Source organism: Danio rerio, chromosome 9 (genome assembly GCF_049306965.1).
Source record: "Danio rerio strain Tuebingen ecotype United States chromosome 9, GRCz12tu, whole genome shotgun sequence".
Classification (NCBI taxonomy): Eukaryota; Metazoa; Chordata; class Actinopteri; order Cypriniformes; family Danionidae; genus Danio; species Danio rerio.
Window position 1 is genome coordinate 20,033,236 of NC_133184.1, and position 16,253 is coordinate 20,049,488.

Genomic DNA, 16,253 nt, shown 5'->3' on the forward strand with positions numbered 1-16,253 from the left:
GTATCATATGTACCAATCGGGTTTCCCCATCCACTGTTTCCTCAGTGCTTCCCTCATCATCTCAGCTGTTTCCTCCAGCGAAAATGCAACTCTTGACGAACATTTAAAAATCACTATGATTATAAAACACATTACAGCACTTGTGGCAATAACTATATCATACATTCATGCACAGGATTGAACAGTATGTTTATTGAAAATATGTTTATATTTATGCCATTTTGAATTAAAAATGTGGCAGTTTTATTTAATACATGGAAAAATACTTTTGTATAGTATTAAAATAAATACTTTTTAATAGGCTCATTTTACAAGTGCCTTTAGAGTTAAACAGTTGGCTTTTACCCAGGTTTTACCAGAGCTTAATATACTCAGCCTTTCTCCAGGTCTGCTATTAGATAAGCATAAATTATTGAATAGAATTAGACTATAAGCATCTAACTTTAAACTTAAAATATTTGTCCTTTTTTTAATGGATAGCTCACCCAAAAAATGAAAACTGTCATCATTTACTCAACCTCTACTTCTTCCAAACCCGTTCGTCTTGTTTTTTTTTTTTTTTTTTTTCTGAAGATACTTTAAAGAAGATAGTTTGAAGAAAGCTGCACAGCTGTAACTATTGACTTCCATAGTATTTGTTTTTCCTTCTGCAGAAGTCAATAGTCAAAACAGTCACTGTTAAATAAATAAATAAATAAATAAATAAATAAATAAATAAATAAATAAATATTATTTTTTACAACTTGGGTTGGGTGGGTAATATTACACCACTTTTTTTTTGGACCACACCATTGAATCTAATACTACTGATACTACAACTATGACTGCTACTACTTCTACTAAAACACCTACTACTACTATTGCTACTACTACAACATCTACAACTACTGATACTACAACTACTGCTATAACTACTACTACTTCAACAACCACAGCTACTACTACAAATACTGCAATGACTGCTACTATTACTACAACAACAACAACCTGAGTAATGACAATGGTAGAAATACTTCTAATAATGAGGAGTCAAAACAATAATAATAACCTCGCTCTCAGGTTCAGCACCACCCAGTGGCCTCAGGATGACAGAGAACAGTAAACAATATTAATTTAAGCTGAAATATATATATAAAAAAAAAACACCTGAGAAAATCACAGCTTCATGCCAAACTTCATTCTTTCAGCAGGTGACGCTATGACTGTGACTCAGTATTGACATGCAGAAGTCTTCATGAGAGAAATCTCATTAATCCTGTGAATTTTCAAGCAGATCAGACATTGGCTGCATCCGAAACCGCCTATTACTCATTAGGTACTGCTTTTGAATTTAAACGTAGTACTCAGCCGTTAGAAAAGTATGTTCAATACAGAATGAATAGGAAACGTATGAATGGAATTCGGATGTACTACATCTGCCATTTTGTCATGGTCACGAGACCTACCTGCATCAGTTGCGTCGCTTCACTCCCATTCATAAATTCTGGCATGGGATGCACACTTCAGAATCTCGCCGAAGGTAGTAAGTCATTCGGGCACCTCTCGCATACAGACTTTCGAATTCTATAAATTTAGACATAGTTCTCGGCTCGCATACTGATTTTAGCGAACTGTACTGTATAGTATGGAAGTATGCGATTTTGGAAGCAGTCACTTTGTGGCTGAGTTATAAGTACTTCTTCCTCTGTGGCGAAGCACTAACTTTGTCTTTGCCTTTTGGCGAAAACTCTAGATCTTCAAAATTTAACATCACAAAGGCTTTTGGACTAAACTAATGGAACATGGATTTGATGTGATATAATTTGTAGGAGGAGTTTGTTACACTGTAAAACATGTCATTTCCTGTTGCCAGCAGGTGGCACTATAACTGTATCTGGATGTTGACATGTAAACGTGTTAAGGTCAGGACTCTTATCAAACATGTGCATTGTGAGGCAGATCGAAGGATGCATGCCTGAGTTATAACAAATTCCTGTTTTGTGATAAATCGTCAAAGTTTGAGAGGCCGCCACGGACACGCCCTTCGATGAAAAATCTAGTTCTTCTCAATTTAACATTGCCAAGGCGCTTAGATAATAAAAACCCAATTTTGGTGTTGATCTGACAAAATCCCTAGGAGGAGTTAAAATACAGCACCTGGAAATAGACCCTCAAAATCACGATTCATTACGGTCCCTACTAATAGTGAGGTGGTGAGGGGAGGTTGGGAAATCAGGAAGAGTTTCTAAGAATTTTCACTAGTCAGGTGAAATCATATCAGAAAATTTGCGACCCACAGAAACTTGTTTACATGCATCACGTGTTCCCCCATGACATAACCCAGTGCAGTTGGGTTACAGATTGGAATGTCTGCCAATCCAAATTGGATAAAATCAACCCAGTGTTATTACCCAATGGCCCGAACCCAACATTTAGGTTGAAAATCCAACCCAGCACTTTTTAGAGTGTATTGTGGTAACACCACTTTACATGTTCCAATCATATGAGAGGAGGGATTTAATCGATTTCTGAAGATTAAAATCAAGTCGACACTGCTCTGTCTTAATGAATATCCTGTTTCACAATATAATTTGCCACATTTGAAAAACATAAAATACAATGTATACATCAGTTGCACATACAGTAGCGCTGCCAGAGGTCAGTGTTTGAAATTTATCATTGAAAAATTCTGAATGGTTTTGTTACAAAAACCCATTAATCCACTTCATAAGACATGCATTAACCCCCTTGGTAGTGTATAGGTTAGTTTACTGATGTATTTCTGTGTTTTTGGACACTAACCAACATCATACATCATGAAGAGCCAGGATAAAATTTAAAACTACTCTGACTGTGTTCATCTAAAAAAAAAAGTCATATAGGTAAATTATGGGGTCATTTTCATTACGTGTAGCATTCCCTTAAGTATACGAGACTGTAGCGTGTCCTATTTGAGCACTGTGGCACACTTTCGCTTGACACAGCAATACGCCATAAATGACTCATAGGTACCCACAAGAGCTTAACGTGCCATTTGGGATTGGGCCCTTGTTGCCTTCCTATCTACAAATGCCGCCTGTGGATGCAGAATTTTTCAGCACAACCAGCACAAAATCTCATTTGTGATTTTTCTGTCCTGTGGGTAAAAAAATTCAAACCATGCATACTAAGCAAGAGCATGAGAGTATCCCTCCCTCATCTCCATCTCACTGCGGGTAATGTGTCCTTAGCGTGAAGCCAATGTAGCATCACAAACATGGCTCAATATAGCCTCTTCTCCTCCCTCATAAAGTCCAGAAGGCAGTATGGGATAAAGCACAACGAAAAACAAAAAAAAACTGCATGAACCCCCTTCACATCTCTCGTCTTATCAGTCTGTGCTTCTCTCACCCTGGTCATTACCAACAAACCCCATGGAGCATCCGACTCACTTTCACATGCCATGAAATATTTACAGCACAACCCATGTTGCTTTTATTATTCATGGGCTCACTTGACATTTCTGAATCATTTAAGTCGCATCCACTCCCAAACAAGTGCACCACTACAAATCAAGAGACTGTAATGAGAAAAGAAGTGACCTAAAATAAAAAAAGGGATCTGAAATGTGTTAAGCATGTGGAAGACACATGATAGTTTCCAACTGTTTTTAAGGGAAGTGAAAAGATAAATCATTTTGATGTGAATTGATTTTATTAGCTTTAATTTCTAATTCCAGAAGATTCCACTTCAGTTCCCAAATAGTTTTATAGCATATTCTTATTAAATGACAAATGTACATTATGGGAGTTTTTTTGTTTTAGGACTTTTTATTTATAAAACAAATGTTACACACATACTGTTTGCTATGGAATGCAAAAACTTTGAAGCTCAATATCTTAAAATTATTCAGAATGCAAAGAGAAACTTTTAATTCAAAGGTGACGATTTGCTACTGACTTATATAGTTTCTGTTTTTATTATTGAAATACATAAATAATTAATTGTTAATGATGGTAAGTACATTTGTTCAATGTTCATTGATACTGACTGACAGTCAGTCAGTCAACCGTCTATCCATCCATCCATCCATCCATCCATCCATCCATCCATCCATCCATCCATCCATCCATCCATCCATCCATCCATCCATCCATCCATCCAGTCTATCAAACATCCATCAATCAATTCATCTGTCATCGATCTATTCATTCATTCATTCATTCAGTCAGTCAGTCAGTCAGTCAGTCAGTCAGTCGGTCGGTCGGTCAGTCAGTCAGTCAGTCAGTCAGTCAGTCAGTCAGTCAGTCAGTCAGTCAGTCAGTCAGTCAGTCAGTCAGTCAGTCAACCGTCTATCTATCCATTCATCAGGTCTATCAAACATTCATCCATCAATTCATGCATCATTGATTGATTGATGGATTGATAGATTGATTGATTGATTGATTGATCCATCCATCGATCCATCCACCCATCCATCCATCCATCCATCCATCCATCCATCCATCCGTCTGTCCGTCCGTCCGTCCGTATATCCATCCATCCATCCATCTATTCATCCATCCATCGTTTATCAAACATTAATTAATTAAAAAACAGATATCCATCCAGTCTATCAAATATCCATCAATTGATCCATCTGTTATGGATCTATTCATTCATTCATTTATTCATTCATTCAGACAGTCAGTCAGTCAGTCAGTCAGTCAGTCAGTCAGTCAGTCAAACAACCAACCAAACACCCAACCATCTAATTGGTTGGTAATTAATGAATGGATGGATGGATGAATTGATGGATGGACGGCTAATTGGTTGGTAATTAATTAATTAATTCAGTCAGTCAGTAAGTCAGTCAACCAACCAACCAGCCAGCCTGCAAGCCAGCCAGCCAGCCAACCAACCAACCAACCAACCAACCAACCAATTAGCTAATCTATTTTTCCCTTTTTCCCTATTTTTTATTTTTAGAATTGTACCTCATTATTATTTTTGTGTGGTGCACAGTGTTGTACTTATTTGTTTGTCTGCTCCTTTGTTTCTTTTAATTGAACCAATATTTTAGACTACATTTATATATAACTGAAAAGCATTTTTAAAAGTCTTTCCTCCATAGCTTTGTTCCTCTGTCCACATCCATTTAAAGGATCCAAAATGCCACACATTCCACCTCTGAGAACATCATGAGTACGTGCTTTCTGCCATGCTCCATATATGCAATCTATTTATTCGCCTGAGCCCATGGAACAGATGATACACGTCCCACATGCTTCCCATGTTAAGACCAAACGCATTCTATACTCACATCAGTTTAAAAAGCTCAGCACAGCATGCAGTACAACAGCAAATAGCTTTAACTTTGTGGAACTTGAACACTAAAACACTGAGACTTTATCAGTGCTCCATGATATGTATCTAATATGTTGGTGCAAACGCATCATATGCTCAACCTGCAGCCTGTGCATAATGTCAGATTTATGGCAGAGGATAATGTGCATGCTAAATGACACTTGAACAATCTCCAGGCATAAACCCCAATACATGAACTCTCTGAGCACTTGTTCCTTCCACAGATAATTGACTTTATAACTTACAATTCTGATTTTATCTTTCAGAGTTGTGTGTGTCTCTCAAATGAAAACACATATGTGGGACATTTTATACCCCAATGCAAATGATAAACTTTATAAAATGTATATTTAAAGAGTTCAGATGCAAAAACATTGAAATGTGCATTCTAACATGAGTATTTCAGTACTTTTATGGCAAAAAAGAAGTACTTTTCATTTATTTGCATGGAAGAAACATGGAAGACATATTTAGATGGTCACTTGGACATAAATTAACATCCCTGAGAAAAAAAGTCAGAATTGTGAGATATACATTTTTCTACATAATCAAATCATAATTTCAATATAAAGTTCTCATATGGAGCCAGATCAGTCTTAAAAACAATACATTTACAAAATAAAATTCATACTTGCACAGCACAATTCACATTTACAAAATTCAATTCATAAGTATTCAAATTGGATTTGTGTACTTATGAATTGTGTTTTGAATTTACGACTTGGGTTTGTGTATTTGTAATCCGTGTTCTGAGTTAAAGAATTGGATTTGTGTATTTATGATTTGTTTGAATTTACAGATTAGATTTGTGGATTTATTGGATTTTGTAAATGTGAACTGTGTTCTGGATGTATGAATATTATTTTGTAAATGTATATATATATATATATATATATATATATATATATATATATATATATATATATATATATATATATATATATTTTTTTTTTTTTTTTTTGAGACAGATCTGGCCCCATAGTCCCAGTTCATCTTTAATTCTACATGAATTTAGGATTTTTTTTTTTTTTTTTTTAAAGAGGCATATTTTGTATACAAGTAATTATAACTGAGTAAAAAAAAAAAATAATAAAAAAAACAATTCACTGATTGCATCTGAATTTGCATTCTTTTTCAACAACACTTTAAAAATATCAGTTAATTAATGGACTGTCATCTTTAGTGATTAATTAGTGTTCATTTACACTTTCAAACTGTATTATGAGAGTTTGTGACTTCTAATTACAGTTATAGTAATCTAAAACTACAAACAAAATGTTTGGGTGATCTTGTAAATAAAAGTTCACAAACCAATAGTAAGCCAGGACTGAAATATAAAACGTTATATACTTATTAATTACTGTACATTTTCATCATCAAAAGCTGTGGAAGCGAAGTTCACATAATCCAATTCAACATGTAAATGAACAGATGATTCTTAATCAAGAGCTACAGAAACTTTCGTTTATATTGTTTTGGTTTTTTTCGTAGTAATTTTGACCTTTACAAATGTTTGTTCTGCATTGTATACATGTGTGTAGCATTAATAATATCCAGACATAGTTTAATTTTACTGTCATTCACAAATTCTCTTCCAAGCACTCATGGGATAGTAAAGTTTTCATCATATGCACACTTCAAAATCATGATGAAATCAAATTCAGACATTACTACCTTTTTTTTTTTTTTTTTTAACAAACTAACTCACTACTGGATGAATTTTCTAACAAATTTCCAAACAGTTTGCCGTTGGTCAGTCAGATAGCTCACCCTATTATACCACAGTTATTGAGCCAATACTGCTGCTACATTGATTAAAAGAACAAAGCAGTGCAAAGCCACAATGTTTTTAGTCATCCTACAGTAAAAAAAATACAATAAAAAAATACTTGTTTAAAAAAATGACTCACATAATCTTCAAATTAAGCCCCTGCTTGTCTTGTCTTGTCTGACTTCTCGATGTGTCCTGGTTTTCTGTCCTGTTTTGCAAGTGGACTGACATTAGGTGCATATATCACAGCATTCTCTGAGTGGAACAGAGCTATGAAAAGACTGGCACACCAACACCAGCACTCCTCTTTAATGGAAAAGAGGTCGCAGTATCTTTCATAGCTTAGTGCAAATTATTCCTAATAATACCATTAGCAAGGCACCATTACACCCAGGTCCTTTCATAAAGATAAAAAACCACTGAAAATTGCAGGATTCATTTAAGCCAGCCACTGTCAACACTGCACTGACTGACTCAAAAAGCCCAATCCATGCTTAGTCAATGTATTCTATGAAATGACCGTATTTAAAACACTGTAAAATCTGGAATTAAAGGTATAGTTCAGGCTAAATATTAAAGTTCTGTCATAATTTTCTCACCTTTTACTTGTTCCAAACCTGCTTGACTTTATTCTTTGAAACACAAAAGAAGATATTTTGAAGAATGCTCAACACCTGTGGATACTCCACAGTATTTGTTTTTTTTTTCTACTATGAAAGTCAATGGTTACACATTTTTGGCTTTCTTCAAATTATCATGCATACTTATTTCAAACTTTCACGACTTTCTTCTGTTAAACACTAAAGAAAATATTTAGAAAAATGTAACAAACCTGTAGCCATTGTCTTCTATTGTATTTGTTTTTCCTACTATTAAAGTCAAAAGTTTAGAGGTTACATGTTTTCGGCTCTCTTCAAAGTATCACATGTACTCGTTTTAAACCTTCATGAGTTTCATTAAACATTAAAGATATTTTGAAAAATGTTCCAAATTGTTTTTGTTTTTCGTAGTTAATAAGTTTTCAGCTTTCTTCAAAATATCTTCTTTGGTGTAACATAAAAAAGAAACTCATAAAGATTTAAAACACACACGAGTGAGTAAGTGGTGAGGTAACTTTCTTTTTGGGGAACTCTGCCTTAAGCATCCACAATGCAACAGAGTTTGGCCTTAAAGGGATTGTTCACCCACTGTTTTATTTGTTTCAAACCTTCATGAGTTTCTTTCTTCTGTTAACCATTAAAGAAGATATTTTGAAAAATGTTTTAAACCTGTAGTCACTGATTTCCATAGTATTTGTTTTTCTTACTATAGAAGTCAATGGTTACAGGTTTTCGGATTTCTTCAAAGTATCACATGTACTTGTTTTAAACCTTCATGAGTTTCTTTCTTCTGTTGAACATTAAAGAAGATATTTAGAAAAATCTTAAAAACTTGTAACCATCGACTTCCATAGCAAGTGTTTTTCCTACTATGGAAGTCAATAAGTTTTCAGCTTTCTTTAAAATATCTTCTTTTGTGTAACATAAAAAAGAAACTCATAAAGATTTAAAACCCACACACGAGTGAGTAATTGGTGAGGTAATTTTCTTTTTGGGTGAACTATCCCTTGAACATTCACAATGCAACAGAGTTTGGCCTTAAAGAGATTGTTCACCCACTGTTTACTTGTTTCAAACCTTCTTGAGTTTCTTTCTTCTGTTAACCATTAAAGAAGATATTTTAAAAACGTTATAAAACTGTAACCATTGACTTCCACAGTATTTGCTTTTCAAAATTTGGAAGTCAATTGTACAGGTTTTTTTGCCTTTTTCAAAGTATAATACATAGTTGTTTTAAACCTTCATGAGTTTCTTTCTGTTAAACATTAAAGGAGATATTTTTTAAAAGTATATAAAAATGTAGCCATCGACCTCCTTAGTATTTGTTTTTCCTACTATGAAAGTCAGTAAGTTCACTTGTTTGAAACCTTTATGAGTTTTTTTTTCTTCTGTTAAGCATTAAAGAAGATGTTTTGAAAAATGTTAAAAACCTGTAACCATTGACTTCTACAGTTTTTGTTTTTCCTACTGTGGTTTTCTGATTTCTTCAAAGTAGCACATGTACTTGTTTCAAACCCTCATGAGTTTATTTATTTTGTTGAACATTAAAGAAGATATTTAGAAAAATTGTATAAACCTGTGGCCACTGATTTCCATAGTATTTGGTTTTCTTACTATGGAAGTCAATAAGTTTTTAGCTTTCTAACTTAGAAAGCTTTCAACTATCCCTTAAACATCCATAATGCAACAGACTTTGGCCTTAAAGGGATTATTCACCCACTGCTTGTTTCAAACTTTCATGACTTTCTTTCTTCCATTAAAAAAAGATATTTTGAAAAATGTTAGGAACATGTAACCATTAACATCCATAGTATTTGTTTTATGAAAGTCAATAGGTTTTCAGCTTTCTTCAAAATATCTTCTGTTATGTCCTACAAAAAAAAAAAAAAAGAAACTCATAAAGAGTTGTAAAGGAGGGTAAGGCCCAATCCTAATTCTACCGCTTAGCCCTTTCCCTTACCCCTACCCCTCCTTTTGCGCATGCCTGTGAGAAAGTAGTAGTGTCCCAATTCTCTTTAGCTTGAAGGCGTAGGGCTAAGGGCAAGGGGTATACACCCCTACGAATGAAGATTTTTCAGGACCATTCTCGAAACCAAGGGGTAAAAAAAATTTGCCAGAAATCGCCAGCCACGGCTGCACCCGGAAGTAAGGAGGTCCACAAATTAGTATTTTTTTGTCATTATTACAAATTTTTACAAGAAACACACACGTTTTAACATATTCATAACCGCGTTTGTGTTTTACCATCATGCTTTAAAAAAATGGTTAAATAAAAGACGCAAAATTTCGCAATCTATTCGCAATCTATAATCCCTAATAATAACTTCTGTACAGCTGTCCCACAACATTCTGACACTCGAATCCCCTGTCAGAAAGTTTAGTGGCTTAGTGGCTTAGTGGTATTGTCACATTAGATCATTATGATAACATAATATATGCCTTCAGTCATTTCCTGAAGATAAATATTAAAAGATAATGCAACTGGAATCACTACAGCAGTCGCCATCATCTGAATTCATATGAAGCATGAGATGGCGATGACATATGATGACTTGTGCAGGTGCTTTAGTGCCGTCTTAATTCTTAGGGGGTAAATTTTGAAGCTCTTCCCCTTAACCCTCGGTTGTATGGGCCAAGGGGAAGGAAAATGGAAGGGGTAGGGGTAAAAAATAGAATTGGGATTGGGCCTAAATAGTGAGTATATTTTCAGTTTTGGGTGAACTATCCCTTTAAGAAAAGCTAAGATTCTGCATCTCCCACTACTTAGCTTGGATAAAAAGCAGAGTGTGACGCTGCATCCGAACAAAAGGATGCAAGTCTCCATCTGCTCGTCCTGAACGGAGTCAGAGGAGCGCAAAGCACTAAAAGAGAGGAGCTCTTAAGATCACTCACCGAATGACTAGACTTCCGCCAACTGACGGAGGAGAACTCGAAATGAGAAAAGACACTGACACCAATCCAAGAGGAGGAAAGTGCACTGATACTAACATCAACAGTAGCGTGTGAGGAAACACACAGAAGTTTAAGGCCCTAGTATCTTCATTAATTTCCTTTCTGCGTAGTCCCTTATTTATCAGGGGTTGTCACAGCGTAATGCCCTTCCAGTACCCATACACACTCATTCACACTAACTCATGCACAACTCTTTTGTCCTTTCGATGTTATTCATAAACTGAGGGTATTTTTTGACAACATATACAGTAACAGTTTTGTGTGCGTGTAACCAGTAAATGGAAAAAGAAACCACTGAAGATCGAATATCACTGTAATTGATTATTCAATGCCCATAGTACCAGTAAAAACAAGTGAAAATATTGTACCTTCATTCATTCATTCATTCATTTTCATTCGCTTTTCCGGGGCTGGGTCATGAGGACAGCAGTCTTAGGAGAGAACCCCTGACTTCCCTATCCCCAGACACTTCCTCCAGCTCCTCCGGGGAGATCCCGAAGAGTTCCCAGGCTACCTGAGAGATCTAGTCCCTCCAGTGTATTCTAGGTCTTTCCCGAGGCCTCCTCCCGGTGGGACATGCCTGGAAAACTTCACTAGGTAGGCATCCAAGAGGCATTCGAAACAGCTGCTCGAGCCACCTCAGCTGACTTCTCTCGATGCGGAGGAGCTGCAACTCTACTCTGAACTCCTCCCGGGCGACAGAGCTCCTGACCCTATCCACAAGGGTGCGCTCTGCCACCCTGTGAAGGAAACTCATTTTAGCCAATTGTATCCAAGATCTTTCGGTCATGACCCAAAGTTCATGACCATAGGAACATAGATTGACAGGTAAATCGGGAGCTTTGCCTTTTTGCTAAGCTCCTTCTTTACCACAACGAACCGATACATTGAGCGCATTGCTATTAAACAAAACCCCAAGATACTTGAACTCCTCCACCTAGGGTAAGGACTTTCCTCTAACCTTTTTCCAGTTGAGCACCATGGCCTAAACAAACTAAACAAAACTAATCAAAAGATAAGCATGAAAAGAAACATCCTTAACATATCAAACGTCTTAACTAAACTAACTAAAAAATCAAAACATACACAAAACAACACACATTTACAAACAAACTCATAGCAATCTCAATAGATTTTAGACAAGAGAATTTATTACCAAATCAAAAGAAAACCAAAATTCTCTCAGACTAGTCCACACAAGAGAGACTGTAATCACAGAGACCTATTCCCCACAAAGTCAAGGCAGGAGTGAGAGTGAGAGATCACCATTGCAGTTTGGGCTTTTTAAATTCTATGCCGACCAGCGATTGGCGATGTGATCCCAGCATCAGCGACCAACGTCATCAGCTTGGAATGCAGATCCATCAATACCATTTGTACCTAAAACATGTGAAATGACACACCCACATACAGACAGAACCCAGCAGACACACAACATCATAAGATGTTAATATTAGGTTAGATTAAGATCATGGCATAAATGTCTAGCCAGCGTCTAAGGACAATGTTATTTTAATGTCCAAAAACAACGTCAAATTATGTTAAAATATGGTTAATTTTAGGGTGTGTTGTAAAGTGACCAAAATCCAATGTTGGAAGATATCATAGTGGTAACGCACAACACAAAGGTGTAACATGATTAGACATTGATATTTGGTTGATTTTAGGTTGATTTTAGGTTGGACATTGGACATTGATGTTGGCTTTATGTTAGGTTCTGACCTTAACCCGATTTTCATTTCTAAACAAGATCCCCATGACGTTGGGGTAGGTTGGGGTACAACATCAATATGACACCATGTAGACGTTCTGTGCCTGCAGGGAAGCACACATAACCCGAAAGTACGTTCTGCAGGGGAAAGTAACACTACGGATATTTAGTTAATCTAATTCACCTATATCGCATGTTTTTAGACTGTGGGGGAAACCGGAGCACCTGGAAGAAACCCACACAAACATGGAGAGAACATGCAAACTCCACACATGCAAACTGGCCCGCCCGAGACTTGAAACAGCTACCTTCTTGCTGTGAGTCAACAATGCTAACCAAATGAAATCAAAAACTAATGTCAAACAAACTCTAGACACCATGGGTTTGTTTCAGCAGTTCAATACAGCTCACCAAGGTAAACTTTTGAGGGTACTTAAAGCAAATATAAAGTAATGTGACGTACTGTGGTGACATTTGCTAGATTTTATGAGACTGTTATTTTCTCTCAGCAGTTAATGTTGTGTTTAACAGAAGAAAGGGTAGAAGAAGGTCTGGAAACAGTAAACCATCATTCTGCCTTTTCGAACTTCTTTTTGCCCTCAAATGAAAAACAAAAGAGAATTTTATTAGAAGTAGGGATGTCCAGATCTGATCATGTGATCGGAAATTAGGTCCATGGTTTCAGACTTGATTGGAATCGTACGTTACCTCACGATCAGGACTCGTATATAGAAAGCGCAAGTATGTCTGTGGTCTGGAGGTATTATAAAGTTGATGACAACAACATTGCCATAGCAAACTGTGAGATATGTAAGCTTGGGATTGCCTGCCGGGTATTTTAAGTTGAAGTGCTATTAGTTTTTATGTTAGATTTTTTATATTGGGTTGGGCTGTCTGGGACAGTCCTCAAATGGCTCAGATCTTACCTTGAAGGGAAAGGTTACTATGCCAGTATAGGTGACCATAGGTCAAGGTGGACACCCATGACGTGTGGAGTCCCACAAGGCTCGATTCTGGCACCTTTCCTATTCAACCTTTATATGCTCCCTCTGAGCCAAATAACGAGAAAAAAACAAATTTCCTACCACAGCTATGCTGATGACACTCAGATCTACTTAGCCTTACTGCCTAATGACTTCAGCCCCATTGACACCTTCTGCCAATCCATTGATGAAATGAACAATTGGATGTGCCAAAACTTTTTTTCAGTTAAACAAAGAGAAAACTGAAGTCATGTTTGGGAACAAAGACGAGGTTCTTAAAGTGAATGCGTACCTTGGCACTAAGGGTCAAACAACAAAAAATAAGGTCAAGACTCTTGGTGTGACTCTGAAGTCCGACCTGGGTGTCAATAGCAGTTAGTAAATCAGCAAACTATCATCTCAAAAACATTGCAAGAATCAGATGCTTTGTTTTCAGTGAAGACTTAGAGAAACTTGTTTATGCTTGCAGGGTGGATCACTGTAACGGGCTTTCCCAAAAAAACAAAAAAAAAACAAACAAACAAAAAACGTTAAGTTGCAGCACATCCAAAAAGCTGCGGCCATGATTCTGACCAGAAGCAGAACATCAGAGCAGATCACACCTGTCCTCAGGTCTCTACACAGTGGCTCTCAGTTACATTTAGAATAGATTTTAAAGTGTTATTACTTGTCTATAAATCACTAAATGGACTAGGAGCACAATAACTTGCAGATTTTCTCACAGAATACAAACCTAAGAGATCACTCAGATCTTTAGCATCACATAAACTAGAAATTCCAAGAGTACAGTCAAAGCAGGGTGAATCTGCCTTCAGCTACTAGACTGCCTCTCACTGCTGGAATCAGCTTCCAGAAATGATCAGATGTGCTCCAACATTAGGCACATTCAAATCAACTCTGTAAACACATCTGTTTAGCTGTGCCTTTACTGAAAGAGCACTGTGCTACGTCCGACCTATCGCACTATTGTGTTTTTCTCTTTTTTTTATTCTTTTATAACCTGTTTTAACACATTTAATAGGTTTTTATCATTTTTATTATTTTTTTTCATTTTCATATAATTGTCTCTTATATTCCTGTTTATGTAAATCACTTTGAATTGCCACTGTGTATAAAATGTGCTATATAAATAAACTTGCCTTGCCTTATATTTACTGTTGCACTAAAGTCTAAAAGTGCAAAAGTGAAAAACTTATATTATTTTTTACATGATTGTTCAACCTACCTCACAAAAGTGTTCTGTTTGTTAACAAAATTGTTGAATGTCAAAATAAGGAGAATTAAATAAAAAGGGGCCTCCTGGATCTATTTCTTCACTCTTCTTTATTCTTCTTTATTTATTATAAGAGTATGAGGTCAGGTTTTGATATTGGTAGATACTCAAAATCAAATGTCTCTGATTTAGACTTGAGGGCAAACAAATCTGATTGGGACATCCCTAATTTAAAGTATACACTGTAAACGGTAGAAAGTTTTTCTTTCTTTTTATTGTGGTTTCCAAAGCCTCTCTCTCCATCTCCCACGCTATTATTCAGGAAGCATGCACACCTTTGCATTATCCTAATCCCATTAGTCAGATGAAAACGCTGGAGAATCCCAGGGTATGTATAACAGAAATGTAATTCCTGCTGTAGCGTTGGTTAAGATCCTGTGAAGCATGGCTCTGTCTAATCTTTTTTTTAGTGCTGCTGGGGATGGGTGGTCATTGAGATGGCAATGAAGGCCGGCGGGAAAACCAGTCCGCGTGTTACATTTATTGGACATATGAGATAGCTAATGGCGCTCACCAATAAATTCCTTCCTGAAAGGTGTAATTACGTTGGGGCCATGTTTTTGGTATTAGAGTATCAATTACTGATGACACAAGTGCATTACCTCACCGTGCTGAAGTTGCTAGAGCTGGCTTTAAGACATTTCAATCTGAAAATGGGGTGTATGTAGAATGAATGGCTCATTTCCACTGAGCAGTACACTGTAAACATTTTCCGGTAGAATCTACTGTAACTTACTTGCAGCAGTTGTCCAGTAACATCCTGAAAATCAATTACAGCAAAAGTACTGTGTTTATTGATCTTGCTGTATGTATTTTCAGAATTGTATGTGTATCTTTACTGTAAAACGTACTTTAAAATACAGTAACATAGTACATTAAGGTCCTACAGTCATATACAGTTCATTTTTACAGTTAAATGCTTTGTAATTTACAAAAATAATTAACAGTGTATGGTTTGGTATATTAAGTGACGCATTTATTTGCATTTCCACTGTATAAAGTACCAAAATAGCAGATCTAACTGTACTGTGTTTTAGGACTCTACCTCGTTAGGGTAACTAAGGGTGGAGCTAAACTTAGGGCTGTATTCTATTGATTTACAGATAATCATCACTTGCATATGCGTCGAGCAGGGAAACGAAATCAAAGAAAGTGACATTTGTAAATACACTGCTGAAATACGACACTGTAATATTATGATGACGTCAATTTAATCGAGATTCCCACCAATCCCATCTTTCTGGCATACAACTACCAAGTAAGGGTACTACTGTCAGTGGAAATGCATGCCTAATCAGGCTATGGTTGTCAATCAATTGGTACCGATCAATTCTGAAATTCCTGCTATCATTTGAAAGCTGTGAATGTAATTGGACGTTATGGTCATCGTTTCACCATAATTCACCGCTGTTTGCCAAGTACAAACACAAAAACTCTAGATCCAAGTCGAACTTGATACTTTTGACAACCCTAGATCAGGGTTACCTGTACCAAATTATACTGTAGCGATTATATTGAACAATACCACTTAGTGCAAATGAGGCATAAGAAACACTTTTTATTAGTGACACTGGTGGCCATTAAGTGAACTACAGCCAACAAACTGCTTGTGCTTGATTCAATTACCTTATTTACTCCACATTGGTCTTTATGTTTCAAA

General features: G+C 36.3%; 1 protein-coding gene across 5 annotated transcripts in view; it reads right to left on the reverse strand.

Moving 5' to 3' along the window:
* enox1 (ecto-NOX disulfide-thiol exchanger 1) overlaps positions 1-16,253 on the reverse strand; it is a 260,708-nt gene that overhangs the window by 122,047 nt on the left and 122,408 nt on the right. For 2 of the 5 annotated variants that reach the window (XR_012385266.1, XM_073912588.1), the window contains exon 3: positions 7,675-7,707. The exons of the other annotated variants lie outside the window; for them this stretch is intronic. The gene's annotated coding sequence lies outside the window, so the exon portion shown is untranslated. The remainder of the gene's footprint in view (positions 1-7,674; positions 7,708-16,253) is intronic. 5 annotated transcript variants of the gene reach the window in all.